We start from the raw sequence: 26,453 nt of genomic DNA on the forward strand, positions 1-26,453 counted from the left end.
ATTTGGCCCGGTCACTATCAATGGACCACTCTGTATATATAAATGATTTTGCGGATAGGTTGGACTTCAATCTGTGGTTGTTTGCTGATGATGCCGTGGTGTGCGGTAAGGTGTCGGAACTGAGTGACTGTAAGAAGGTACAAGACGACTTAGATAAAACTTCCAGTTGGTCTGATGAACGGCAGCTACCCTTAAATGTGGAAAAATGTAAGTTGTTTCAGATGAGTAGAAAGATGGAACCTGTAATGTTCGAATACTGTATCACCATTGTCCTGATTGACACAGTCGTGACGTTTAAATATCTGGTCTTAACGTTGCAAAGCGATATGAGGTGGAACGAGCATATGAGGCTTTGGTAGGGGAGGCGAACAGTCGACTTCAGTTTATTGGGAGAATTTTAGGAAAGAGTGGTTCATCTGTAAAGGAGATTGCATGTAGGACGCTTGTGCGACCTGTTCTTGTGTACTGTTCGAGTTTTTGGGATACGCACCAGGTCGGATCGAAGGAAGACATCGAAGAAATTCAGAGGCGGGCTACTGCATTTGTTACCGGTAGCTTCGGACAAGGCGTAAGTATTGCGGAGTTTCTTCGGGAACTCAAATGGGAATCCGTAGAGACGTTCTGTTCAAGAAACACTATTGAAAAAATTTAGAGAACCGGTATTTGAAGCTGATTGTCGAACGATTCTACTGCTGCCAACATACATTGCGCGTAAGGACCACGAAGTTATGGACTCATACAGGGGCATATAGATGTCGTTTTTCCCTCGCTCTGTTTGCGAATGGAACAGGAAGGGAAGTGACTAGCAGTGGTACAGGGTAGCCTGCGCCACAGACCGTACAGTGGCTTGCTCTAGATGTAAGTGTAGATGTAGATGCACGACTACTTAGGGACCATTTTCAGCCATTCATGGACTTCATGTTCCCAAACAGCAATGAAATATTTCTGGATGTCACTGGGCCACAACTGTTTGCCACCGGTTTGAAGAACATTCTGGACAATTCGAGCGAATGGTCTGGCCACCCAGATGGCCCGACATAAACCCCATCGAGTATGTAGGGGACGTGACTGAAAGGTGAGTTCGTGCACGAAATCCTTCACACTTTCGCAGTTATGGACGACTAGAGAGGCCGAATGCCTTATTATTTATGGTGGGGACTTCCAACGACTTGTTGAGTCCACGTCACGTCGAGTTGCTGGACTTTGCCGGGCAAAATGTGATGACACACAATGTTAGGAGGTATCTCATGAATTTTTCACCTCAGCGTAATGCAATCACAACTACAGTTACACCGCTCTGATCACGACTGACATTTGCAACATATTGACGACATTGCACAGATTCCGTTCGTGGTCAAAAACAACAACACAGTCAGCAGGCGTCTGCATTTACGTTCAAGCATGCGTTTCTCCCGGTTTTTCCATACCTCTGTCCAATCGCTGTACGCTACTAAATTAGCTACTGGCGATTTAATCAAACTGTTCATAATGTTTCAAACAATGGAAACTTCAGGTTAGAATATCAACAAGATTAAGAAAAGGATAGATTGTTACTGACTCTAAAGATGGCGCGTTGAGTTGCAGACAGGCACAACGAAAAGACTTCTAGACATTATACCTTTCGGCCAAATCATTCTTCAGCAAATAAAACTCACACATTCGCACAAGATAGCACACATCACATACAGTGAACGCTACCACCGGTTGCTCCGACCGGAATGCAACTGTTTTGTACATAACTACACGATTTTTTTATTTTTCTCGGTTTTTATTTTTTTATATTTTAGAATGTTATCTTTTCATGTAGGAATATATCGATGCCCGAGCAGTGAACTTGAGAACTACAAGTACACTACTGGCAATTAAAATTGCTACAGCACGAAAATGACGTGCTACAGACGCGAAATTTAACCGACAGGAAGAAGATGCTGTGATATGCAAATGATTAGCTTTTCAGAGCATTCACACAAGGTTGGCGCCTGTGGCGACACCTACAACGTGCTGACGCGAGGAAAGTTTCCAACTGGTTTCTGATACACAAGCAGCAGTTGGCCGGCGTTGCCTGGTGAAACGTTGTTGTGATGCCTCGTGTAAGGAGGGGAAATTTATACCATCACGTTTCCGACTTTGATTAAGGTCGGATTCTAGCCTATCGCGATTGCGGTTTATTGCATGGCGACATTGCTGCTCGCGTTGGTCTAGATCCAATGACTGCTAACAGAATATTGAATCGGTGGGTTCAGGAGGGTAATACGGAATGCCGTGCTGGATCCCAACGGCCTCGTATCACTAGCAGTCGACATGACAGGCATCTTATCCGTATGGCTGCAACGGATCGTGCAGCCACGTCTCGATCCCTGAGTGAACAGATGGGGACGTTTGCAAGCTAACAACCATCTGCACGAACAGTTCGCCGACGTTTGCAGCAGCATGGACTATCAGCTCGGAGACCGTGGCTGCGGTTACCCTTGACGCTGCATCACAGACAGGAGCGCCTGCGATGGTGTACTCAACGACGAACCTGGGTGCACGTATGGCAAAACGTCATTTTTTCGGATGAATTCAGGTGGGGTCGCATCCGTGTTTGCCGGCATCGCGGTGAACGCACACTGGAAGCGTGTATTCGTCATCGCCATACTGGTGTATCACCCGGCGTGATGGTTTGGGGTGCCCATTGGTTACACGTCTCGGTCACCTCTTGTTCGCGTTGACAGCACTTTGAACAGTGGACGCTACATTTCAGATGTGTTACGACCTGTGGCTCTACCCTTCATTCGATCCCTGCGAAACCCTACATTTCAGCAGGATAACGCACGACCGCATGGTGCAGGTCCTGTACGGGCCTTTCTGGATACAGAAAATGTTTGGCTGCTGTCCTGGCCAGGACATTCTCCAGATCTCTCACCAATTGAAAACGTCTGGTCAATGGTGGCCGAGCAACTGGCTCGTCACAATACGCCAGTCACTACTCTTGATGAACTGTGGTATCGTGTTGAAGCTGCATGGGCAGCTGTACCTGGACACGCCATCCAAGCTCTGTTTGACTCAATGCCCAGGCGTATCAAGGCCGTTATTACGGCCAGAGGTGCTTGTTCTGGGTACTGATTTCTCAGGATCTATGCACCCAAATTGCGTGAACATGTAATCACATGTCAGTTCTAGTAAAATATATTTTTCCAATGAATACCCATTTATCATCTGCATTTCTTCTTGGTGTAGCAGTTTTAATGGCGAGTAGTGTATTATACTAGAAGTGGCATGTGATTACATTTTCACGAAATTTGCGTGCATAGATCCTGAGAAATCAGTACCCAGAACAAGCACCTCTGGCCGTGATAACGGCTTTGATACGCCTCGGCATTGAGCCTACAGAGCTTGGATGGCGTGTACAGGTACAGCTGCCCATGCAGCTTCAACACGATACCACAGTTCATCAAGAATAGTGACTGGCGTATTGTTACGAGCCAGTTGCTCGGCCACCATTGACCAGACGTTTTCAGTTGGTGAGAGATCTGGAGAATGTGCTGATCAGGGCAGGAGTCGAAGAGTTTCTGTATCCAGAAAGGCTTGTACAGGACCTGAAACATGCGGTCGTTCATTATCCTGCTCAAATGTATGGTTTCGCATGGATCGAATGAAGGGTAGAGCCACGGGTCGAAATGTAACGTCCATTGTTCAAAGAGCTGTCACTGTGAACAAGAGGTGACCAAGATGTGTAACCAATGGCACGCCATCCATCACACCGTTGAATCCACCAGCACAGGCGCTCCTGTTTGTGATGCAGCGTCAAGGGTAACCGCATCCACGGTCTCCGAGCTTATAATGTGCTGCTGCAAACGTCGTCAAACTGTTCGTGCAGATGGTTGTTGGCTTGCAAACGTTCCCATCTGTTCACTCAGAGATCGAGACGTGGCTGCACGATCCGTTACAGCCATGCAGCTAAGATGCCTGTAATTTCTCCTCCTTACACGAGGCATCACAACAACGTTTCACCAGGCAACGCCAGTCAACTGGTGTTTGTGTACGAGAAATCGGTTGGAAACTTTCCTCGTGTCAGCACGTTGTAGGTGTCCCACCGGCGCCAACCTTGTGTGAATGCTCTGAAAATCTAATCATTTACATATCACAACATCTTCTTCCTGTCGGTTAAATTTCGCGTCTGTAGCACGTCATCTTCGTGGTGTAGCAATTTTAATGGCCAGTAGTGTATATTTGTCCAATGGATACCCGTTTATTATCTGCATTTCTTCTTGCTGTTGCAATTTTAATGGCCAGTAGCGTAGTAAGAAAATCGTAGAGAACCAACCCTTAACGCCCCTTTCTCAGACGCCGCACAGGAATCACACCTTTGAAAAACGAGCAAACACTGATTTCCATGCTCGCCGGTATGAACACCAGCGCACAGCGCCGGTGCAGCACAACGTGTGCAGCAGAGTCCTCGAGCGGGCAGCGCCGCATCCTGCGCGGACGCTCGGCGGATCGCGCGCGGCAGCAGCAGCTGTTCGGCACGGCGAGCGTGTCCGGCGCCGCGACGCCAGGCGCCGGTCGATAGCGGCCGCTGCCAGAGCTGCCGGCGGCGCGTCGCGCAGGTCGGGGCCGCCAGTCGGCAGACGGCAGACGGCAGACGTAGGCGCCAACACCGCAGCGCGCCGCGCAGCACCACGCCCAGCTGCCGCTGGTACGTACCGCCGACCGCCACCTGCTGACGCCCTCTCTCTCTCTCTCTCTCACCACACACACACACTCACTATGTAATGCTTCTCAGTGCAACCAGAACCATCTCGATGTCGCAGCTGCAGTAGTACTTTAGCAGACTTCTATCCTATCCTCTGCCCTCTGCCTATCCACAACTTTCCATTGTCTTCTAGCCTATGTGGCGTTATTCCTAAATTTGTTTTTTATTCCAACGCTTTGAAGAACTTGAGAAGGCACTACTCGAAGAATGTAAGTGGTAAGAGGTGTACTGTGCGGATTTAAAACTTTTTTCCTTATTATCCGTTACTATTCCACTGCCACGACACTTTCTGATATTTGCATTACAAACATTATGCACTTATGTGATTTGTAACGAACACATTTTGCTTTTCGTCCAGTTTTTTCCTCTTCTTCTGCTACTACTGCTACTCCTCCTCCTCCTTTTCATCCGTTTCTTTACTATACTTCATGTTCTAGTACTAGTACTATCAACTTTATTTCTACTATACTAAAAAAAACAACAACAATAACACTCCCTCTTCCTCCATCCCCTCCTCCTCCTCCTCCTCCTCCTCCCACTACTACTACTACTACTACTACTACTACTTCTACTACGGTTACTACTACTATGGTTGTAATTTTTCCTCCTATCTATGTAATTATATAGTTATGTAGTTCTCAATTCGTATGAGCAATCAATCATTCATAATAGGAAACACAGTCATAACTCAGTCACTCAAAATGATTCAGAAATTTTACTTGTTAGAATGAAATCAGGCGATGATTCTTCTTCTCTGCAGGCTCGTGCTTTGCGGCAGTCTGCCAATCTGTACAAATAAATTGCCTCGTATTTTTGGGAGCGTTGTATAATCAGTCGGGAATCCTCAGATCAAGCGGATATTTGGCTTTGATGAAGTTTAACCTTCCGAAGAAGTAATGGAGCTCTTGGATTATTAAATGCAGGTTCGTATCCAGTCTTTCGGAAGTTCCCTTCTCATTAACAACTACGCAATATATCGATGAATATCATTAATTCTCAAATGTCAAATAATGTAAATTGTTACACACCTTTTGTATCAAGGAGCAATATATATATATATATATATATATATATATATATATATATATATATATATATATATATATATATATCCCTTTTAATCGTACAATTTCGTATCAGTTATCTTAGGTCATAAATCTCAATATTCAGGTTACAATTCTTCAAACAATGCTCAGGCTAATCGGCACGAAGACAATCTCGGAAACTTTTTTCTAACAACCACCAGAAAGAGTACTACAAAGAATAATTATGCGCTCATGGCATAGCTATTGTATGAAACTACTTTGCGCATGGATTCTGCGAGTATGAAGATAGAAAATTAGTAAATGTCATTCAAGGGTAGAATTGTATCAGAATAATTCATCGAATATAAAGAGATATTAAATGGTTACTACTGTTGTTACTACTAGTAGTACTTCTAGTGCTAGTAGTAACAGTAATAGTAGTAGTACTACCACAGTTACAATTATTTATTCTCCTCCTGTTGCACGTCTGTTCATTGTGTAACTTGTTTCTGTTACTACTGCTAGAACTACTACTCCTAATGCTATTACTACACTTTTGACAGTGAATCATATACATTATAACTGCTACTCGATACGAAGTTCTGTGAGAGCAATTTCTGGATTTCATAGATTTTTATTCTACTTTGTATTTTTCTTCCTTCTGCTTTCTCGTCACCACTACCACTATCATTACTACTAATACTAATACTACTACATGTTGCTACAGCTACTAGTACTGCTGCTCTTTATTCTTACAACAACAGCAACTCTCCCTCTTTCTCCCCTACTACTACTACTACTACTACTACTACGATTACTACTACTATGGTTACTACTGATGTTACTGCTAGTAGTAATTTTAGTGCTAGTAGTAATAGTAACAGTAGTAGTAGTACTACTAGAGGTACAATTCTTGCTACTGAAATTCTCCTCATGTTGCACGTTCATTCATTGTGTAACTTGTTTCTGTTACTACTGCTAGAACTACTACTTCTTCTTCTACTATTACTACTACTCCTACTACTATTCTTACTACACTTTTGACACCGAATCATTTACGTTATAACTGCTACTCGATACGAAGTTCTGTGAGAGCAATTTCTGGATTTCATAGATTTTTATTCTACTTTGTATTTTTCTTCCTTCTGCTTTCTCGTCACCACTACCACTACCATTACTACTAATTCTAATACTACTACATGTTGCTACAGCTACTAATACTGCTGCTCTTTATTCTTACAACAACAACAACTCTCCCTCTTTCTCCTCCCCTACTACTACTATACGATTACTACTGATGTTACTGCTAGTAGTAATTTTAGTGCTAGTGCTAATAGTAACAGTAGTAGTAGTACTACTAGAGGTACAATTCTTGCTACTGAAATTCTCCTCATGTTGCACGTTCATTCATTGTGTAACTTGTTTCTGTTACTACTGCTAGAACTACTACTACTACTTCTACTACTACTACTACTACGCTTCTGACACTGAATCATTTGCATTATAACTGCTATTCGATACAAAGTTCTGCGAGAGCAATTTCTGGATTTCATAGATTTTTATTCTACTTTGTATTTTTCTTCCTTCTGCATTCTCATCACCACTACCATTACCATTATACTAATACTAATACTACTACATGTTGCTACAGCTACTAATACTGCTGCTCTTTATTCTTACAACAACAACAACTCTCCCTCTTTCTCCTCCCCTACTATTACTATGATAACTACTACTACGGTTACTACTGATGTTACTGCCAGTAGTACTTCTAGTGCTAGTAGTAATAGTAACAGTAGTAGTAGTACTACTAGAGGTACAATTCTTGCTACTGAAATTCTCCTCAGCCGGCCGTGGCGGTCTCGCGGTTCTAGGCGCTCAGTCCGGATCCGCGCGACTGCTACGGTCGCAGGTTCGAATCCTGTCTCGGGCATGGATGTGTGTGATGTCCTTAGGTTAGTTAGGTTCAAGTAGTTTTAAGTTCTAGGGGACTGATGACCACAGATGTTAAGTCCCATAGTGCTCAGAGACATTTGAACCATTTTTTCTCCTCATGTTGCACGTTCGTTCATTGTGGAACTTGTTTCTGTTACTACTGCTATAACTACTACTTCTACTACTACTACTACTACTACTACACCTTTGACGACTGAATCATTTACATTATAACAGCTGCTCAATAAAAAGTTTTGTAAGAGCAACTTCTGGTTTTGATAGGTTTTTGTATTCTACTTTATATTTTTCCACCTTCTGCTTTCTCATCGCCACTACCACTAACATTACTACTAATATTAATACTACTGTGTGTTGCTACAGTTACTAGTATTGCTGCTCTTTATCTTATACGTTGCGTTCCTTTTTCATTTTTAATTCTTGTGGGATGGCTGATTCTCATCATGGTACTCGATCGTGCTACTGCATCTCCTTCCTGACGTGTGTCCATCAATCTTCTATACCCAACGTAAACAGTATTCTGTGTATAGCAATAAAAAGGCAGCAGTAATTCGACAATTGTCATGTACGGTTATGATTCATTTTGAGGATTTCGTAAGGCAATATTGTACCTAAGTACAATATAGCGTTTTGCGCTTTAAATTCTTTGATGAATCCCTAAATGAGTCTACGGGTTGATCAAAATCAGCCTCCACTATAAACTAGTTGTGCAATTGGAGCAACTTTTCACCAATACGCATTTCAACGATGCTCTATTGAAACATAACAACGAGCACAAAACAATTAATAATCCATGTTTATTTGCAACGGATGCGGCTGCGTTGAATAAAATTCATCGATTGTGAAAATATCTAGCGAGTAAGTGAAAATTTACGTAATTGCCAACTGTGTCCTAATCTTTTCTTGACCAGTTTTGAACGATTCTGAAACAACAGGCTGTGTGCGGTTTTGGGATTCTAAATCAGATCGCTGCGTTTTATGAGCACTGCGGTTAACCGGACATGACGCAATACCCGATTCAGTTTTCAACCTGTCGTACATTACAACTGGCTAGTAGAGAGATAAGGAAATCTTTGTGCGAGAACTCCGCTCCCACTCGCGAAAGACGATCCGAAACAGCTGATGATGTTAATCTGGCGTCAATTCCTACACTTCATGGCCTCACCGCTAATTCGACTTTCTGACATAAACATATGCTTCCCCTTGTCCAGATTAGATGATTTTTATTACTTCAGTACGACAATTTATCAAACTGTGATTTGCACTCTCACTGGTAGAGTGAGCGAACTGGCACAGTTGCTGTGACGCTGGACTCGTGTTTGTAAGAACGGTGGCTCAGATACCCGTCCGGCAAACTAGAGTCTGCCATCTGATATATTTGCCATCTGATATATTTGCATATCGCTATCGTACGACTTTTATCTCCTCAGTGTAGTGATGTGAACTCACTGTAGTCTTCATTTGATATAGCTCACGGTAGGGGTTACTTCTGAGTGTCTGGTATATGAAACGTAACTAACTGGCAAAGGGAACAAGAGGCGGTTCGTAATGATCATTGTCAGTCTGAAATACAACCACGGCTGCTGGTGAGAACACGTCTATAGGATTCACATCACACCATCATATCACCACACTACATCTGTTGTGGCTGCGCTAGACACAGAAAGAAAGAAAGAAAGTGTGTGTGTGTGTGTGTGTGTGTGTGCGGAGTTATTTTATTTATCTAAAAACTAGTTTCTTAAACTAAGATGCAGAAACTTCTTGCTATCGTATTTATTTAAGGGTTATCGTTCACGTCAGCGGAACTTGTGTTTTAAAGTAATTACCAATTTGTAAATAGGCAGCCCTGTAAGTTTGAATTCGTTGTACTCGTGTAACTACAGTAAGAAAAAATGTCTTTGGTAATAGTAACAAAAACTGGGTGTTTCGGGAAGAATATTTAATATCTTTAGATGGTGGGTAGTAAAGACTAATTCGAATTGAATATTCCTTGTAACATGTGTCTGTTTTTGTTGATTATAGTGATACAGATTTTAGAATGTAACCCAAACGGGTACTCAAGGTAGATGTTAAGCAGAGGTAAACGATTTAGCTCAAAGTTGATTTTCACAAACCCCATCTCCGACTTCAATGCAATTTCGAATTAGCTTGACGACACATCACTGTAGCATTTCTAAGGTCGCCTTGGCGTTCTTTTATGAGAGCAGCACTATTCATAATCCGCTCGTTCAATTCGGCTCTGTGTTTACTTCTTCTTCTTGAACTCCCCTTTTCAACTATCCGCACAGAAAAAATTATCCAGGGGTAAGGTCCTGGTATCTCGATGGCCAAGGAACGTGGCTATTTCTGGCAGTCCATCTTGTGAAGAATGTTAGGTTCAGATTGTGTGCCACGTGTGGACTAGGACGTGCAGTGCCTCCATAATGCTGAAACAATATACCCATCCCTGTAGCCAAATGAACCTCTTTCAATAACGCTGGAAGTTCATGTTCAGAAAGTCTAGATAAAAGGTCCCTGTAAGACGATGCGGTAATACAACAGGTCCGATCAATGTTGTCTATCGGCCCCACCACACATTTACAGAAAAACATTCTCGAAAATGTGCCCCCACGAAGACTTGGGGTTTCATCCGACTAGTGAAAGTGCCTTCAACAGTAAACAGTATAAAAGGGATTACTGGACTTTGTGGAATTATCCAACGGCAAAATTTCAATCGATTAGCGTCATATACTTCTCTAAGTAGCTGAATCTACTGCAAATGAGAACCTTCCGTATGTAAAGTCAGCCATATTCTTGTACGTGGAACACTGGCACGTATGGAAATTCTACGTGTTCTTTTTTATGGATTACTTTGTATTAACTGAATAATGTCGTCGTCTTCATCCACGCACTGTTCGTTTGCAATTTCAGGTGAAATATGACTGATGCGCATTGCACCATTGTCACGCAATTAGTGAAAACTCGAGTACATACGGTTTAATCAGGCACTCGGCTGTTAGGAAATAGTCTACCGTATTACCTACAAGCAGCAGGAGCGTTTCGGGTACAATACCAGTACACAGATGCAATACCGGCACCATTGCAAACACGGGAGGCGTGCATGAGCTATACAGTAGAACTGGCCTAAAAGTCGCAATCACATTTGGAAAATTCAAGTTTGTAAATTTAAGCAGAATTTCACGGTTTGAACTACAAAATAAAGAGTCTACAAATAGACCAACAGCAACTGCATTACCAACAAGCGAAATGAAAACTTCTCTCTGTAACCAGTGAATATTGAACAAATGTATGAAATATTTTATTGAAACTAATCTCTACCACCAACTCGTAAAGTACCGGGTGATCAAAACGTCAGTATAAATTTGGAAACTTAATAAACCACGGAATGATGTAGATAGAGAGGTGAAAATTGACACACATGCTTGGAATGACGTGGGGTTTTATTAGAACAAAAAAAAAAATCACCCCGTATTGCTAGACGCGTGAAAGATCTCTTGCGCGCGTCGTTTGGTGATGATCGTGTGCTCAGCCGCCACTTTCAACATGCTTGGCCTCCCAGGTCCCCAGACCTCAGTCCGTGCGATTATTGGCTTTGGGGTTACCTGAAGTCGCAAGTGTATCGTGATCGACCGACATCTCTAGGGATGCTGAAAGACAACATCCGACGCCAATGCCTCAGCATAAGTCTGGACATGCCTTACAGTGCTGTTCACAACTTTATTCCTCGACTACAGCTATTGTTGAGGAATGATAGTGGACATATTGAACATTTCCTGTAAAGAACATCATCTTTGCTTTGTCTTACTTTGTTATGCTAATTATTGCTTTTCTGATCAGATGAAGCGCCATCTGTATGGTATATTTTGGTATTTTTTTTGTTCTAATAAAACTCCATGTAATTCCAAGAATGTGTGTCAATTTGTACCTCTCTATCTACACTATTCCGTGATTTATTCAGCTTTCAAATTTATACTGACTTTTCGACCACCTGGTATTTACCGTTCCTCCAAAATACCCTGTATTTCTGTTTGTGAGTCAACTTAATCTACCATGCATCACTCTGGAGGTAACGACTGGAACTGTGAGACCCAGATTATCTACCTTCTACAGTTACGCATATCACGAAACAAGAACATAGGATCATCCTCATATTATTTATGCTTAGTTATGATATTGTGATACTTACTGACTTCCTTATACTCCGGCTTTTGCGTTAGTTATAAACTTCTTAGGCAAGCTATAAAATGAGTTTAGTTGCTGCAGCCTTAGCGACGTCGATATAACAATATTTGTCACGCTGGGACGCGGTCCACGGGCGTGAGCTTAAAGCGGACGTGCCGCTCGCGCCTGCAGGGTAGAGCGCCCCCTTTACCGCGCAGCCGTGCCAACTGCCGGCCGCAGGGCGCGGCGTGTAGCGGCGGCGCCAGGCACGGCCCGGCCTATTGCGTGCGTCACCGCCACGCCTCGCAGAGCGCGCCCTCTCTCACCACTTCGCTGCACGCCACGGACTCGGAAGCAGAGCCCTCTGTACCGCTGCCGACCGCCGCTTCACTTGTCAGCTCCTCTTGCCGGGCGCCCGCTAACGGGAGGCTTTTACGCTCTGCATATCGTTTAATTAATAAAAGTAGATTACATTTTGCACACTGGATGCATTACTGTCACAGTCATTTACTTCACACGATCAGCTTCTTTCGGAGACATGACATTTTCGAGTGATTGCTCATAAAATGTCCTTTTTTCTTTGTTGTCATTCCATCACACTCGTCCCATTTGAGTGGGTGGGTTGCTAGCGGTACAATATCCCTCTCTTCAGCCAAAGGTCTTTTCATTACAGATAAAGACATTACCATTAGATTTAAAAATACACATTTCAAAATATTTTTAAAGAGCTATAAGAAGATAATTGTGTGAAGCTATTTACAAAAATACAACAATGTTTCATCGTTTTCCTTTTATGCTTCCGTACCTCAATTAGTAAAAACGAAACCCTTATAGGATCACTTCGTTTTCCACCTGTCTGTCTGTCCGTCAGACTGTTAAGACCCATTTTTCTCAGAAACGGACAGACGTATCAAGTTGCAGCTTCTGTCACTTACAAAGGTCTATGGTCCCTTGGTGGTGTAAAACATTGAAGTCATCGTAAGCAAACTCGCTAATCAAAAGACTACTTCCGCTGGCCGCTGTGACCGAGCGGTTCTAGGCGCTTCAGTCCGGAATCGCGCGACTGCTACGGTCGCAGGTTCGAATCCTGCCTCGAACATGGATGTGTGTGATGTCCTTAGGTTAGTTAGATGTAAGTAGTTCTAAGTTCTAGGGGACTGATGACCACAGCTGTTATGTCCCATAGTGCTCAGGGCCATTTGAACCATTTGTCTGCAGTAGAGTTTTGCAGCGCGTGTCGATAGTCGTTTGTCTGTCTAGTGTATTTTTTCACTGTCATTAGTATGGATAAGAACTGTGATTGCTGTGTGCGGATGTGAGCTGAGTTGGTGACACTTCGCTCTCAGCTCCAGGCTGTGTTGGTTTTGGTTACACAGCACGAGGCTGCAGTTGATCGGCATCACTGTTGTGGATGGGCTGTGGGGATCCAACAGAGGTCCAGCCCGACACACGAATCTGCAGACCAGTCCATACTGGCGGCAAGCCCAGTCACTACTTGCACTGAGATTGACGCCTAATCCGAGTTCAAATGGGAGGTCGCCTCAGGGTGCAGCAGGCTGACGAAGACTCCCCGGTGGACCGAATGTAATGCTCCCCAGTTAGTCTGACAAACAGGTTCCAGGTACCATCTGTGATTGACAATAACCCTCTGAGAGATGCAGTCGCCTGTCCTGTTTCGGAGGGAACCTCTGAGCCTGCAAGATCCAGGCAGTCACAGAGGGTGGGGTTATTGGTAGTTGGGAGCTCCAATGCTAGGCATGTTATGGAGGCTATGTGGGACATGACAGCCAAGGAGGAGAAGCAAGTCAGTGTGCACTCCGTGTGCATACCGGGTGGAATCATTCCAGACGTGGAACGGGTCCTTCCAGATGTCATGAAGAGCACCACTCACGTTGGTACCAATGATGTATGTCGCTTTGTATCGAAAGTGATTCTCTCTGCTTTCCATCTACTATCTGAAATGGTAATGGGTGCCAGTCGCGTTGGCGAGATGAAAGCAGAGTTCTCCATTTGCAGCATAGTCGACAGGACCGATTCTGGACCTCTGGTGCGGAGTCGAGTGGAGGGTCTGAATCAGAGGCTCAGACAGTTCTGCGGCTGTGTAGGCTGCAGATTCCTCGACTTGCACCACATGATGGTGGAGTCTCGTGTTCCGCTAAATAGGTCAGGAATCCATTATACGCAGGGGGCGGCTACACGGGTAGCGGTGGCTGAGTGACTTGGACTGGGCGGCTTTTTAGGTCAGAGGGTCTCGGGGAAACACAGAAAGGCTTTCAGTCTCAGAGAGTGCTGGTCGAACACAAGAAGAACGAAGATCTAGAAACCATCGGTATAACAGTTGTGAATTGTCATAGCTGTGTTTGGAAAGTACCAGAGCTCCAAGTGCTAATAGAAAGTACTGATGCTCAAATCGTTATAGGCACTGAAAGCTGGCTACAGCCGGAGATAGGTTCAGCCGAAATTTTGAGAAGACTTAACAGCGTTCCGAAAGTATAGACTAAATACAGTTGGAGGCGGCGTGTTTGTTGCTGTTAGAAGTAGTTTATCTTGTAGCGAAATTGAAGGAGACAGATCCTGTGAGTTAGTATGGGTAGATGTCATTCTTGGCAACCAGAATAAAATAAAAATCGAATCCTTTCACCGACCTTCCAACTGAGGTGATGCAATTGCTGAAAGGTTCAAACGAACCTTGAGTATAATTTCGAACACATGCCCGACTCATACAATTATAGTTGGTGGTGACTTCAATTTATCCTCGATATATTGGCGAAAATACATTTTTAAATCCACAAGTATTCGCAAAACTTCATCCGAAATTGTGCTAAACGCATCCTCTGAAAGCTATTGCGAGCAATTAGTGCATGAACCCACTAGAATAGTAAATTGTTGTGAAAATACATTTGACCTCTGAGCAACAAATAATCTTGAGCTAATAACGAGCATCAAAACGGGTGCAGGGATGAGTGAACACAGAGTTGTCGTAGCGCCACTAAATACTGTAACTCCCAAATCCACAAAAAATAAAAAAATAAACGAAAAATACACCTATTCAAAGAAGCAGACAAAATTCGCTTGATGCCTTCCTGAGAAACAATCTCCACTCGTTCCAGATTAACAATGTAAGTGTAGACCAGATAGCGCTGGAATTCAAAGAAATGGTACCGGCAGCAATTGAGAGAATTGTACCAAGTACATTAACAAGCGACAGAGTTGAGCCATCTTGGTACACAAAACAGATCAGAACGCTGTTGCAGAAACAACGAAAACAGCATGCCAAATTTAAACGAATGCAAAATCTCCAAGGTTGGCGATCGAAACCTGGCAGAAATTCGAAAGAGATTCTGGTCGTATGAAAAGTATGCTAGCGGTAAGGCACAATCAGGGCGTTGTTTGCGTGAAAGCGATGGAAATACTGTAGAAGACAGTGCTGCTGAAGCAGAGTTACTAAACGCAGTCTTCCGAAATTCCTCCACCAAAGAACACGAAGTAAGTATTCCAGAATTCGAATCAAGAACAGCTGCCAACACGAGTAATATAGAAGTAGATACTCTCGGAGTAGTGAAGCAACTTAAATCACGTAATAAAAGCATATCTTCCGGTCCACGCTGTATACCTATTAGGTTCCTTTCAGAATATGCGGAAGCAATAGCTCCACACTTAACAATCATATACTACCGCTCGCTTGACGAAAGATCCGTACCCAAAGACTGGAAAGTTGCACAGGCCACACCAATATTCAAGAAAGGTAGTGGGAGTAATTACAGGGCCTTATCATAAACGTCGATGTGCAGCAGGGTTTTAAACATATGTGTTCCGTCATTAAGAATTACCTCGAAGAGAACGGTCTGTTGACACGTGTTGGGTGCTACCGACGGTTTAGATAAGACATTTGTATGGTGTGAAAATTAGTAATTGACCCTACAATAATGAAAAGTGTGTGGTCATCCACGTGAGTGGTAAAAGGAATCCATTAAACGTCGATTACACGATAAATCAGTCAAATTCATAGGCCGTAAATTCAACTAAATACCCAGGAATTACAATCACGAACAACTTAAATTGAAATGAATACAGAATATATCATAGAATATATCGTAGGGGAGGCGAACCAAAGACTGTGTTTTATTGGCGGAACACTTACTAGACGCAATAGATCTACTAAAACACTACCTACACTACGCTTGTCCGTCCTCTTTTGGAGTGCTGTCGCGAGGTGTTGGATCCTTGTCAGACAGGATTAGCGGAATATATCGAGAAAGTTCAAAGAAGGGCAGCACGTTTTGTATTATCGAGAAATAGGGGAGAGAATGCGATTGACTTGATAGTGGAATTGGAGCGGTAATCTTTAAAACAAAAGGATTTTTCACTGTGGCAGAATCTTCCCACCAAATTTCCGTCACCAGCTTTCTCCTCCGAATGTGAAAACATTTTGTTGAACGATCATCATAATAAAATATGGGAAATCAGAGCTCTCACGGAAGGATACAGGTGTTCGTTTATTTCTTACGCGCGCTGTTCGAGAGTGGAATAGTAGAGAACTAGTGTGAAGGTAGTTCGATGAACCCTCTGCCAGGCACTAGCGTGTGATTTGCATAGTAGCCATGTAGATGTAGATGTAGGACGTAATCCAGTCAACGTAAATACAACCCGTACCATTATGGAACCACCACCAGCTTGCAAAGTGCCTTGCTGACAATGACAACCTCAATCCATGGCTCCGTGGGGTCTGCACCGCACTCGAACTCTACCATCTGCCTTTACAAACTGAAATCGGGACTCATCTGACCAGGCCACGGTTTTCCAGTCGTCTAGGGTCCAATCGATATGGCCAAGAGTTCAGGAGAGGCGCTGCAGGCGACGTCGTGCTCTTAGCAAAGGCACTTGCTTCGATCGTCTGCTGTCGTAGCCCATTAACGCCAAATATTGCAGCACTGTCCTAACGGATACGTTCATCATACTTTCCACATTGATTTCTGCAGTTATTTCACGCAGTGTTGCTTGTCTGTTAGCACTGACAGCCGTACGCAGGTGCCAATGTTCTTGGTCGTTAAGTGAAGGCCGTCGGCCAGTGCGTTGTCCGCGGTGAAAGCTAATGCCTTCAATTTGGTATTCTTAACACACTCTTAACACTGTGGGTTTCAGAATATTGAATTCCCTAACGTATGTCCCTTGTGCCTAGCTCAAACTACCACTCCGCGTTCAAAGTCTCTTAATTCCCATCGTGCGGCCGTAATAACATGGAAAACGTTTTCAAATGAACCACCTGAGTGCAATTGACAGCTCCGCCGATGGACTGCCGTTGTATACCTTGTGAATGCAAAATTGCCTCCATTTGTATACGTGCCTATAGCTATCCCGTGACTTTTGTCACCTTAGTGTACTTTCTTAGGTGCATAGGCATAGAAAAAATGTACTAACAAACAGCTGTTAATTTCATTGGACGAAGAGTAATGAAAATATACCCAATGATCGTCGCGCTTATGAAAAGTCAGAGGATTTAACCACATAATTTTTTTTTTTTACTTTATTGAGATTCCATTCCCCCCGAAGGAGGCGGGCTGGCAGCAGCTTAGTACGCCGCTCTTCATTGTTTAAAAAAAATGAAGATAATAAATAATAAAATCAGGCGATAAAATCGGTGGCTTAAATGGTAAAATGGCGGAAAACTGTGGAACTTAAAACATAAAACAAAAGGTTGGCGATGCTAATAAAATACAGCAGACAGGTAAAATAATAGACAGACAATTAAAAAACACGGTGACGATCTTGTTTCTGTTCGCAAGAGATATAAAAATCACATCCAGCAACAGCATGATTTCTGTTCGCAACACTTTGGAAAGACGCACAACACTGAACACTCACTTGAACACTGCACTAAAAAGTTGGCACAAATATGACACACCACAGCCGAGAGCAGTTGGGGGGGAACATGGACAGATGATGGGAAAGAAAAGGGGGAAGGAGAGGATAAACGAAGTGGGGGGAGGGGGGGGGGAAGGAGCCGACGGAGGACGAGGGTGGGGGAGCAGACGCGAGAGGGAGTGGGGAAAGGCAGAGGAGGGGAATACAAAAGGACGCGTGCGGTGGGGTAGCAAAGAAGACTTGTTGTTCGTTTTATTCGTTTCAGACCATAAGTAATATCATGAAACAGTCCATAAAAGTGTCCTGAATTTCCCTCAAAATTTACATAACGCTTTTGAAATAGGAGGACGTTGTGAAAAGTAGTGCTGCCGAATCTTTTATTCTATTCACAATATCAGCTGAGGTATTACATCTCATGCATATGACTTGGTTAACCTTTACCGTTTTCCTGGCGCAAGTTGCAACCCTCTGCCGCAAGAGGGCTCCGAAGTGTAAAGTGGCGGTGTGTAATGTAACTACGCCGGCGCGTAGGAAAAATGGCGGTGCGTAAGAAAAATGTACTGTGAGACCCTGAGAAAACTGACAGCACTGATTCTAAGAGTTCACCACACAGGGAGCACCCTCTCGTTAAGCATGACAATGCCGGACCACACACGAGCGCTGTGAGAGCTGGGACAACAGTACGCCTTGGATACTCTGTCGTCGCTCATTCACCACACAGTGTCGACTTGGCTCCGTCCAATTTTCATCTGTTTCCAAAAACTTACAGAACACCTTCGAGGACTTCACTTTGATTGTGACGAAGCGCTGCAAGCAGAGGTGCAGTCGTGGCTCGTCAACCATGTCAAAAGTTCTACACTGACAGTATCAACAAACTGGTCTCTCGTTGCGAGAAATGTGTTCGTCACCAGGGTGACTGTGTTGAAAAATAAATATGTAGACATGAAGAATGAAGGTGTATAATGTTAATGATGTTTGTTTTGTTTTAAAAGCTTTAAGAGTTTTTCGGGGGCATTACTATTCAGCACGCCCTAGAACATACAGAGCGTAAACGAATAAATGTTAAAACGTACCACAGAGGTGTAGGTGAAGTCGAACAAATCGGGACAGGCACTTGTGCTCTATTAAATCGATAAACTGCCTCAAATTGGCCAAAATAGCCACCTACAGTGCATGCGCGTCCTTAAATAATAAAATCCCTTGTTCTTTAACGTACAAAATGTAAAAGTGACACTTCCTGGCAGATTAAAACTTTTGTGTTAGCAGAAGAGCCAACACCGTGTTACGACTGGAGGCCGAAATGCACGGGTTTTAGCTCACGCATGCTGGCGTGAAGAGGGAAGAACTATACTGACGTGGGGTCTGGAATATGACAAGGAATGAGAATTCAGAAAGCGGACATAATTAGTTTGATACTTAACTTTAATCCATTAATGATGTACGTTGCTCTTGACGGTACATGAGTCACAATATTATCTGTTCAGAAGACATTCTTGAAGATAGTACTTATAGTAACTGAATATGGCGCCTTGCTAGGCGTAGCAAATGACGTTGCTGAAGGCTATGCTAAACTGTCGTCTCTGCAAATGAGAGCGTATGTAGTCAGTGGACCACCGCTAGCAAAGTCGGCTGTACAACTGGGGCGAGTGCTAGGGAGTCTCTCTAGACTAGACCTGCCGTGTGGCGATGCTCGGTCTGCAATCACTGATAGTGACGACACGCGGGTCCGACGTATACTAACGGACCGTGGCCGATTTAAAGGCTACCACCTAGCAAGTGTGGTGTCTGGCGGTGACACCACAAAAAGTGTCTGCCGGACAGAGACTCCAACTCGGGACCTTTGTCTTTCGCGGAAAAGTGCTCTACCGTCTCCCTTTCTTTTATTATTTTTTTTTTCATTTTGTTCGTTATTGTTCGTTGTATTTGATCGTAGCTGAAGTTCGTTTTTGACCCCTTCACTCAGTTTTTTTTATTACAGAGACCAGCCAGCTCTCTGACTGAGCTACCCAAGCACGACTCACGCCCCATCCTCACAGCTTTACTTCTGCCAGTACCTCGTCTCCTACCTTCCAAACTTTACAGAAGCTCTCCTGAAAACCTGCAGAACTAGCACTCCTGGAAGAAACGATATTACGGAGACATGGCTTAGTCACAGCTGGGGGATGTTTCCAGAATGATATTTTCTCTCTGCAGCGGAGTGTACGCTGATATGAAACTCCCCGGCAGATTAAAACTGTGTCGGCTCGAGACTCGAACTCGGGACCTTAACAAAGGTCTCGGTCCGATACACAGTTTTAATCTGCCGGGAAGTTTCATATCAGCGCACACTCCGCTGCAGAGCGAAAATCTCATTCTGGAAACATCCCCCAGGCTGTGGCTAAGCCATGTCTCCTCAGTATCGTTTCTTCCAGGAGTGCTAGTTCTGCAGGTTCGCAGGAGAGGTTCTCTGAAGTTCGGAAGGTAGGAGACGAGCTACTGGCAGAAGTGTAAGTTTTGAAGATTTGGCCTGCATCGTGAAAGGGTAGCTTAGACGGTAGACCACATGCCACAGAAAGGCGAATGTCCCGAGTTCGAGTCTCAGCCCGGCACACAGTTTTAATCTGCCGGGAAGTTTCATATCAGCTCACGCTCCACTGCACAGTGAAAATCTCATTGTGTAAAGGTGACGTTTGTCTAAATCATACCTGAAACTGTTGTGAATTTTGACGGAATAACGGAATAGCAATTACGGTACGTCGTTTTGTTAGTCTGACCTTCAGACTAAGAAATTACTGTGCTTAAAGCGGTTAAGTTCTTCTCTATAATGTTTACAAAACTGTTTTTTCTTTCACTACGCTCACGGTAACGTTTAAATTAATGTTAACGAAACAGCCGACTAAGACGTGGAGTAAGAGAGAGAGAGGATATACAAAATCTAGGGCAGCGCGCATGCGGCGTAGCTTAGCTGGGTTTTGTAGGCCAGTTTGAGGTTATTTTCCCGCCTTGATCGACCGCAAGTGTATTACATCAAGTAGATCGCCTCGAATTCCCCTATACTACTGTGCCACGTTGCAAGCTTTTGTTTACACCTTGTATACAATGGCTGACATAAAGTGTGAAGCACTCATAATGACTTCAAGTCATTATGACTTCAAGTTGCGTCTAAAGGCATGAAGGTACATAACAGACATCCTGCATCCTCACATGTTATCTCTTATGTGACAGTGTCATGGTGCCATTTGTCAACAGAAATGCTTGTCCACACATGGTAAGTGTCTTTATGAAAGGTCTTTGTGATGCTGAGGTAGTCAACATGGCCACTGAGGATCAGTGATAATACCCGACAGAAAATGTGTGGGTGCAGACCGAGCTCGCCATGTCAAATCCGTCCCAGTGTCAGTACCCAGTGTATCACAACCATCTGCAACACCTGTCATCCAGCTTTCCATAGGAGAGAATGCAACGGCTATGTGACCCACTCCCCAACCGAAACAGTGCATGCAACCTTGCCAGACGGGTATGACGTCATGCTGAGAAGTGGGCTCTGACTGGTAAATTCTTTGTAAATTTGACTCGACGTTGTAATCACCGGCGCGGGATGAGCCGGGCGGCCTAAGGCGCTGCAGTCATGGACTGTGCGGCTGGTCCCGGCGGAGGTTCGAGTTCTCCCTCGGGCATGGGTGTGTGTGTTTGTCCTTAGGATAATTTAGGTTAAGTAGTGTGTAAGCTTCGGGACTGATGGAACTTAGCAGTTAAGTCCCATAAGATTTCACACACATTTGAACTTTTTTTTTTGTAATCGCTGAAACAACATCACACACCCTCTCAGCCCGTGAAGTTTCATTCGTTTATTGCGTTTCATCCTCCCCTTGTTGGTGCTTCACTTTTTTTGTCAGAGAGTGTATCTATGGGCATAGGTGATGTATTGATTTGTGCCGTACCTATTTGAAAGGATGTTAACCGCAAAGTAACGTGTTTCTGCTCTGTGGACCTACTACACATTTTAACCACTTGCTCCTTTGCCCCACCGAATGAGTTGTGACAGTGGTTAGGGCAATGGCCTCAGCTTCGGAAGGAGAGGGGTTTCAGTCATGATTTAGCTTTTAAGAAGTTTCCTTTCTTTGATTAAGGCGGAAGCTTAATGATTTGTTCGAAATAGCCGTCTTTGCCCAGTTCGAGTTTGTGCTCCATCTCTTTTGACCGGATGGTCGACGAGACGTGAAATTGTAATATTTCTTCCTTTGGTTGGCACAGACTGTGGACGTACAGAGTGCTGTGAAACAGTGGCAAGAGAGCGGTGTCGTATTCTCGAGGAAGCCTGTTCCAACCCCCGTCCGGCTATCCAGATAGATTTCTACCATGATTCCATAAATCATTAAGGTGAATGCCGGAATGGTTTCCTTGAAAGTACACGTCCGATAGATTACGACAAGAAATATCATATTGTGATGAGATGTTCACTTTGTCATAATGGACCAGACTGGTTTTCTGAGCTGACAGACATCCCCCGCATTTGATATTTTGAGGAACTAAAATTTACGAATATTATTTAGGAAGACTATGAACACCAGAAGACTACCAAAGGACAATTATATGGTTCTCTTCTAATTTTGAAACCAAATGTTACTGAATTTAAAATCCGATGACAACGGATTTTACTTTATCGTATTACCAAAAAAAATCAATGTTTCTCAGCAAATCATTAGTAATTATGTGCTGCATGGGTTACGTGAAAAGTAATTAATTTTAAATGAGAAGAATATATAAGTTTAAGCGTAACTGCTCTCTGAAAACAGCAATCAGTAACAGATGTTATGAAAATAGACAAGCACCATTTACAGGTATCCCTTTTGCGAACGGAAATGTTATGAGAAAAAATAGAGACAAAAGATACTAAGGACCTCGCGGTTGAAGTGAAAATTCACGAATTTAGAAATCAGCTTTTACTTTTTGCCCGTCATTTTTTTACACTCCGTTCACCACTTTCTTGCTTATACATTTTGTGAGATAATTCTGTTGGATTTGCTGCTCCTTTCATAAATACGAGATCGGTTAAGACCACTCGACCTACTACAAATTGAATGTTTAAGATGAAAACTTCTTCACAGACTATAACCTAAAATTCTATGTAAAAGAAAAATTTTGTGGTGCCCTGACATACAGACACTTTCGGCCACTTCATAAAAGTGCTCGATTTATCCACATCGACCTTTTCAGTATCTATCTACGTTACCAGCTTTCTTCGTGTGGTTAAAGATTCAGTATCTTATTTCTCCTTTAGAAATTATCCCTAGCTTACTAACATACGAAGGTTGTCCAGAAAGTAAGTATCGATCTGTCGCGAAATGGAAACCACAGTGAAAACCAGAAACGTTTTATTTGCAACATCTCTACATAGTCGCCGCTCAAACTTCGAGTTTTGTCGTAGTGTTGTATCAACTTTCTAATATCCTCGTCATAGAAAGCAGCCGCCCGTGCTTTCGGCCAGATATCTGCGCTGGTCTGCAGCTCGCTGTCTGTGGAAAAATTTTATCTTCATAGCCAGCGGTTCTTGTGAGCAGAGATGAGACTCAGGGGGAGCCAATTACAGACTTTGCTGTGGGTGATCAAACAGTTCTCACAGGAAACGCTGCAGGAGCGTCTTCGTTGCCCCTGCAGTACGCGGCCGAGAGGAAGGAACTGCTCAACAACTGTGTTATGTGGGGTGCATGACACAGGCGAAATCTCTTACCAGGCCCTCATACTTGGCGGGAGACGCTGTTCCCTACACACCTTTACGTGCTCACTGTTCACTCAAAACTAAAAAGAGCGACGCGACACGATCGACTGGCATACTAGAGACACTGCCCAACACATCTGTGCGAAGCTTTACCGGAATTTTCTCAGTGGTTTCCATTTCGCGACCGATCGGAACTTACTTTCTGGCCAACCATCGTATACTGAAAGTCAGAATCATCTCTTATTCCCAGTGACGTAATAGATTTTGTAGGGGATAGTGTCGATGAACTAATCCCGGAAGTCTGATACGAGAACATTACTAATCATAATTTCTACACCTCTTTACAAGAGTTTATGGAAGCAATTAAGGCAAATCACGTGGTCAAAATACCTAGATTCTGATAACTAGTTTACTTACAAGGAACCCGTTGAGGGCGGGGTCGCAAGTTCACTCTTTAGTAAATCTCATTTGAAAGTGTTGTGTTAACAATTATGACAGTAAAAATATTAGTAGCTAATAACTCACCATATGGATCAGAAGGGCGACAGAAAGTGATTGTCCAGGAGGTGCAGATGGTTCAAATGGTTCAAATGGCTCTGAGCACTATGGGACTTAACATCTGTGGTCATCAGTCCCCTAGAACTTAGAACTACTTAAACCTAACTAACCTAAGGACATCACACACATCCATGCCCGAGGCAGGATTCGAACCTGCGACCGTAGCAGTCGCGCGGTTCCGGACTGAGCGCCTTAACCGCGAGACCACCGCGGCCGGCTCCGGAGGTGCAGAGATCCATCTTCTGTGGGATGTATGTATTACTCTCCACAAAATGGACATCATCGGCATTCAAGAAATATTTAAAACAAATCATTTACTTGCACCATGAACACCGAATCAAAAATGGGGCGCCACAGTAATCACAAAGCTTTGCATCATCAAGATGGAAGGAGAACTCCTTGGGAGCTACAAACAGTGCAGGACATTCAGCTAGGTAGGTATCCACTCACAAAGACTGCGTATAGAATCATATTGGTGTAACAGGGTGACAAGAACTTATGGAATGTGCTGGAATGCAACCGAATGGAAACATATGTCGTGGAGCTTATCGTAAAACTGGCTATCCTTTACCTCATAGATGCAGATAGTGCCATCATATATTTTATAGGCACGGAAAAACAAACATCCAGAGGCCGAATTTGTCCCGTTCTTCCAGGTGGTATGAAATGCAATGTCACACACTTTTCAAGATGGATAGTTTGCTCTAATAGAGTATGATTTTTATACGCAGACCAGAAATCAAGCAAAAGCGAGTTGTGTTGACCACCTACAGGCCAAAAGCAGTGCTCACACCACAGATGTAGTTTTCTTAGGCCCATTTTCCCACTCTTACTTGATATGGCTTAAATATTCCCCACTGTCCTTGAAAGATCACCCACACGAGAAAGAATCTTTTGGGGCAAAGCACCTCCAACTTCTCTCGGCACCAGAAATAACTTTCCAGACAATTTATCATCCAGATTAACAGTCGGCATAATTGTATACGAATGCGACAAGGCATTGATGTTAGTTGATCTTGAACAACTCTCTTGATACCTCTAACTTCCAGGGTGCCTCTCATATACACTACTGGCCACTAAAATTTCTACACAACGAACATGACGTGCTACAGACGCGAAATTTAACCGACAGGAAGAAGATGCTGTGATATGCAAATGATTAGCTTTTCAGAGCATTCACACAAGGTTGGCGCCGGTGGCGACACCTACAACGTGCTGACATGAGGAAAGTTTCAAACCGATTTCTCATACGCAAACAGCAGTTGACCGGCGTTGCCTGGTGAAACTTTGTTGTGATGACTCGTGTAACGAGGAGAAATGCGTACTATCACGTTTCCAACTTTGATAAAGGACGGATTGTAGCCTATCGCGATTGCGGTTTACCGTATCGCGACATTGCTCCTTGCGTTGGTCGAGATCCAATGACTGTTAGCAGAACATGGAATCGGTGAGTTCAGGAGGGTAATACGGAACGCCGTGCTGGACCCCAACGGCCTCGTATCACTAGCAGTCGAGATGACAGGAATCTTATCCCCATGGCTGTAACGGATCGTGCAACCACGTCGCGATCCCTGAGTCAACAGATGGGGACGTTTACAAGACAACAACCATCTGCACGAACAGTTCGACGACGTGTGCAGCAGCATGGACTATCAGCTCGGAGACCGCGGCTGCGGTTACCCTTGACGCTGCATCACAGACAGGAGGGCCTCAACGACGAACCTGGGTGCACGATTGGGAAAACGTCACTTTTTCTGATGAATCCAGGTTCTGTTTACAGCATCATGATGGTCGCATCCGTTTTTGGCGACATCGCGGTGAACGCACATTGGAAGCGTGTAATCATCATCACCATACTGGCGTATCATCTGGCGTGATGGTATGGGGTGCCATTGTTACACGTCTCGGTCACCTCTTGTTCGCAGTGACGGCACTTTGAACAGTGGACGGTACATTTCAGATGTGTTACGACCCGTGGCTCCACCCTTCATTCGATCCCTGCGAAACTCTACATTGCAGCAGGATAATGCACGACCGCATGGTGCAGGTCCTGTACGGGCCTTTCTGGATACAGAAAATGTTTGACTGCTGCCCTGGCCAGCACATTCTCCAGATCTCTCACCAATTGAAAACGTCTGGTCAATGGTGGCCGAGCAACTGGCTCGTCACAATACGCCAGTCACTACTCTTGATGAACTGTGGTATCGTGTTGAAGCTACATGGGCAGCTGCACCTGGACACGCCATCCAAGCTCTGTTTGACTCAATGCCCAGGCGTATCAAGGCCGTTATTACGGCCAGAGGTGGTTGTTCTGGTTACTAATTTCTCAGGATCTATGCACCCAAATTGCGTGAAAATGTAATCACATGTCAGTTCTAGTATAATATATTTGTCCAATGAATACCCGTTTATCATCTGCATTTGTCCTTGGTGTAGCAATTTTTATGGCTAGTAGTGTACA

General features: G+C 43.9%; 1 protein-coding gene across 1 annotated transcript in view; it reads left to right on the forward strand.

The window, feature by feature from the left end:
• Positions 1-4,611: 4,611 nt before the first annotated feature.
• LOC126162913 (clavesin-2-like) overlaps positions 4,612-26,453 on the forward strand; it is a 244,933-nt gene continuing 223,091 nt past the window's right edge. Inside the window, exon 1 of the mRNA XM_049919724.1 lies at positions 4,612-4,678. The gene's annotated coding sequence lies outside the window, so the exon portion shown is untranslated. The remainder of the gene's footprint in view (positions 4,679-26,453) is intronic.

The sequence above is a fragment of the Schistocerca cancellata genome, chromosome 2 (assembly GCF_023864275.1).
Source record: "Schistocerca cancellata isolate TAMUIC-IGC-003103 chromosome 2, iqSchCanc2.1, whole genome shotgun sequence".
In the NCBI taxonomy this organism is placed as follows: domain Eukaryota; kingdom Metazoa; phylum Arthropoda; class Insecta; order Orthoptera; family Acrididae; genus Schistocerca; species Schistocerca cancellata.